Source organism: Anolis sagrei, chromosome 4 (assembly GCF_037176765.1).
Source record: "Anolis sagrei isolate rAnoSag1 chromosome 4, rAnoSag1.mat, whole genome shotgun sequence".
Taxonomy (NCBI): Eukaryota; Metazoa; Chordata; class Lepidosauria; order Squamata; family Dactyloidae; genus Anolis; species Anolis sagrei.
Genome location: NC_090024.1, coordinates 5,889,822 through 5,894,780, shown reverse-complemented (window position 1 = coordinate 5,894,780; position 4,959 = coordinate 5,889,822).

Genomic DNA, 4,959 nt, shown 5'->3' with positions numbered 1-4,959 from the left:
AATGTCAAGTTTATAACTTTGTAAGTACCTTTAAATGTGTTTTAACATATGACGTTTAATGGATATATTTGCAACAAATGTTGATGTATATAATAAGTGCTAAGTTTATAATTTTGCAAGTATCTTCAAACGTCAATATATGATGTTCAATATATATATATATATTTGCAGCATTTTTTTTCTTTTTATTTATCCCCCACCCGTGAACCCTGACCTCCGAAACCCCTCAAAACAGGATCGCATTACTAAACAACAACTACCCAAATATCTTCTTTCACTCAATCCCCTTTATGGCAATCTTCAAGTTTACCTTTGTCTTCTTTTCCAAATACCCAAGTGTCAGCCTCCATTTGTTTGCAAATTCTTCATTATTTCCTCCTCTGCTGCTATTTGTCATCTTGGCCATTTGGCTATAGTCTGCTAACTTATCTCTCCAATCTTTAATAGATAATTCTTTTTCCCCTTTCCAAGTTTTGGCTATTATTAGTCTTGCCGCAACAAAGCAATATTGACAAATGTCTTCATCTCCTGCACTGATACGTATTCTAAATAATCCTAAAAGGCACATTTCTGGGTTTTTCTTAACTTTTTTGTTAATCATATTGTTTGTTTCCTTCACCACTTTTCCCCAAAATTTTGGACAGCTTGTCAATATCTCTCTTGAATTGTGGTGCCCAGAATGGGACACAATATTCCAGGAGTGGTCTAACCAAAGCGGAATAGAGCATGGGTAGCATGACTTCCCTGGACCTAGACACTATGCTCCTATTGATGCAGGCCAAAATCCCATTGGCTTTTTGTGCCACCACATCACATTGTTGGCTCATGTTTAACTTGTTGTCCACGAGGACTCCAAGATCTTTTTCACACGTACTGCTCTCGAGCCAGGCATTGTTCCCCATTCTCTATCTTTGCATTTCATTTTTTCTGCCTAAGTGGAGTATCTTGCATTTGTCCCTGTTGAACTTCAATTTAGTTAGTTATGTCCCATCATCTCTCTAATCTGTCAAGATCGTTTTGACTCCTGCTCCTGTCCTCTGGAGTATTGGCTATCCCTCCCAATTTGGTGTCGTCTGCAAACTTGATGATCATGCCTTCTAGCCCTTCATCTAAGTCAGTGGTTCTCAACCTTCCTAAAGCCGTGACCCCTTAATACAGTTCCTCATGTTGTGGTGATCCCCAACCATAACCCTCACATTATGAATCGCCATGTAAATAATGATCTGCAGGATGTATTTTCATTCACTGGAGCAAATTTGGCACAAATACCCAGTATACCCAAATCTGAATACTGGTGGGGTTGGCGGGGGGATTGATTTTGCCATTTGGGAGTTGTAGTTGCTGGGATTTATAGTTAACCTGTAAACAAAGAGCATTCTGAATCCCACCAACAATGGAATTGAACCAAAGTTGGCACACAGAACTTCCATGACCAACAGAAAATACTGGAAGGGTTTGGTGGACATTGACCTTGAGTTTGGGAGTTGAAGTTCGCCTACATCCAGAGAGCACTGTGGGCTTAGACAATGATAGATCTGGACCAAAGTTGGCATGGATACTCCATATGCCCAAATGTGAACACTCGTGGGGTTTTGGGAAAATAGACCTTGAGATTTGGGAGTTGTACTTGCTGGGATTTATAGTTCACCTACAATCAAGGAGCGTTCTGAACTCCAACAATGCTAGAATTGGGCCAAACTTCCCTCACAGAACCTCCATGGCCAACAGAAAATATTATGTTTTCTGATGGTCTTTGGCGACCCCTCTGACACCCCTTCGCGACCCCTCCAGGGGTCCCGACCCCCAGGTTGAGAAACACTGATCTAAGTCATTAATAAAGATGTTGAAAAGTTTAGATGCACCCTTAGAATCTGTCAAAATATTCAGAATCAGTGGTGAGCTGGCTTCTCCCAACCCACCCATTTCCCATTTCCGCCTTGTCTTCTTGTAGTGTCAGCTTGGAGCAGGGTCTCCCTGATTCCTGATCCTTCAAAGCAGAGTGAAGGCAAGGACTTGTGGAACCTCCTGCTTATGAACCTCTCCCTGGCATCCAGCTGATGAAGCCTTGTGCGAAACATCCCTAGGAAGGCTACCTGCAGGGGTGAAACTGGTAATTAAGGCTAATGAAAGGCAGCTGAGGAAACTCTCAGACCCTCCAGGAAGAACGAGAAGCAGGTGCATTGTCTACTTGCATGCCGATGAGTCTTTGAAGGCACCCCAAGGCAGCGGAGGAGGGTGCTTTGCTCCAAAGGAGATGACATGCCAGGATATAAAGCTTGCTTCCAGACTCTGAGATACCAAGGAACTCCCAGATACTGAAATGAGCTCCAGAGGACTGGATGAATCGGAGCTGTTTGGGTAAGTCTTCCATTTGTGGTAGGTTTCCCTCTGAAAACTAATGACCAGGGCCAACTTTGTTCTCTCTAGCTAACACCTGTTTATCTTCTTTCCTTCCCTCACAGGGATTCCCAGAAAAAGGCTGCCTTCATCCATGCTAAACTCTATTCCGATGACTTCAATGTGGCTGGAGTCCTGGCCAAACTTGCCAAAGCTTTGGAAGACCTGGCCACCACAATCTACACACCCGAGTCTCCACAGGTCGAAGATGGACCTTCAGAGGTGAGTCTCCCTCTTTTTATCTCTTATGGGCTCCATGGTGGGAGATGCCCAAAAACATAGAATTATAGCATTATAGGGTTGGAAGAGACTCCAAAGGCCATCCAGTCCAACCTCTTTCTGTCATGCAGAAAGGCACAAGGTACTCCCAACACATTAGAATCATAGAATCAAAGAGTTGGAAGAGACCTCAAGGGCCATTCAGTCCAACCCCATTCTGCCAAGAAGCAGGAATATTGCATTCAAAGCACCCCTGACAGATGGCCATCCAGCCTCTGTTTAAAAGCTTCCAAAGAAGGAGCCTCCGCCACACTCCAGACAGAGAGTTCCACTGCTGAACGGCTCTCACAGTCAGGAAGTTCTTCCTCATGTTCAGATGGAATCTCCTTTCTTGTAGTTTGAAGCCATTGTTCCCTTGCGTCCTAGTCTCCAAGGAAGCAGAAAACAAGCTTGCTCCCTCCTCCCTGTGGCTTCCTCTCACATATTTATACACGGCTATCATATCTCCTCTCAGCCTTCTCTTCTTCAGGCTTTATTTATTTCTTGTGTCAGGGCAGCCAGTCAATTATATTACATTTCTAACACATCAAAGCAAACAAACAGAGAAAATACAAAATGTGTGAGTTTGGTAGTTGATTAAATGTCCTTTGACCAATATCTGGCTACTTGGCGTGCTTCTGGTGTTGCTGCAAGAAGGTCCTCCCTTGTGCATGTGGCAGGGCTTAGGTTGCATTGCAGCAGGTGGTCAGTGGTTTGCTCCTCTCCGCACTCGCATGTCAAGAATTCCACTTTGTAGCCCCATTTCTGAAGGTTGGCTCTGCATCTTGTGGTGCCAAAGCGCAGTCTGTTCAGAGCGCAGTCTGTTCAGCGCCCAGTCCTCTGTGTGCCCAGGGGGGAGTTTCTCATTTGTTATCAGCCATTGGTTGAGGTTCTGGGTTTGAGCCTGCCACTTTTGGACTCTCGCTTGCTGAGGTGTTCCAGCAAGAGTCTCTGTAGATCTTAGAAAACTATGTCTGAATTTAAGTCGTTGACGTGCTGGCTGATATCCAAACAGGGGATGAGCTGGAGATGTCTCTGCCTTGGTCCTTTCACTATTGGCTGCTACTTCTTCAGGCTAAACATGCCCAGCTCCTTAAGCCGCTCCTCATAGGGCTTGTTCTCCAGACCCTTGATCATTTTAGTCACCCTCCTCTGGACACATTCCAGTTTGTCAATATCTCTCTTGAATTGTGGTGCCCAGAATTGGACACAATATTCCAGGTGTGGTCTAACCAAAGTGGAATAGAGCATGGGGAGCATGACTTCCCTAGATCTAGGCACTATGCTCCTATTGATGAGGCCAAAATCCCATTGGCTTTTTTTGCCGCCACATCACATTGTTGGCTCATGTTTAACTTGTTGTCCACGAGGACCCCAAGATCGTTTTCACACATACTGCTCTCGAGCCAGGCATTGTCACCCATTACCATCCAGGCTCTGCTTAAAAGCCTCCAGAGAAGGAGCCTCCACCACACTCCGGGGCAGAGAGTTCCACTGCTGAACAGCTCTCACAGTCAGGAAGTTCTTCCTCATGTTCAGATGGAATCTCCTTTCTTGTATTTGAAGCCAGACTCTCAGGCAGGATATTCCACTGTAGAGCAGCTCTTACTATCAGAGAATGTTTAAGTAGAATCTTTTTTACTGTAATTTGAACCCATGGCTCCATTGTGTCCTCGTTTCTCAAGCAGCAGAAAAACAAGCCTGCCTCTTCCTCAAAGGGACATCTTTTCCAATATTTAAGCACGGTTCTCATGTCAACCTCCTCTTCTCCAAGCTAAACATTCCCATAAACTTTTGGAAAGGCCTGACTCTTTAGAGCAGGGGTCCTCAAACTAAGGCCCACGGGCCACTTCCGGCCCGCCAAGGGCACTTATCCGCCCCGCACAGTGCCCCTCCCTTGGCAGGCTCAGGCTATCCATCAGGCCCGATGGGCAGCGTGAGCCAGCCAAGGCAGTCATGCCGGCCACATGACCTTGGAGGTGTCTACGGACAACGCCGGCTCTTTGACTTAGAAATGCAGATGAGCACCACACCCCAGAGTCAGATACAACTGGACTTCATGTCAGAGGAAAACCTTTAACTAGGAAAATTGTGGAAGATCCAGGGTGGGAGAAAGAACTCTTGCCTGTTGGAGGTAGGTATGAATGTTTCAATTGGCCACCTTGATTACCATTTCATGGCCTGACAGTTTTTAGGGAGAATCCTTTCTTGAGAGGTGATTAGCTGGCCCTGATTGTTTCTTGTCTGGAGTTCCCCTGTGTTTGAGTGTTGTTCTTTATTTACAGTTATCATTTTAGAGTTTTT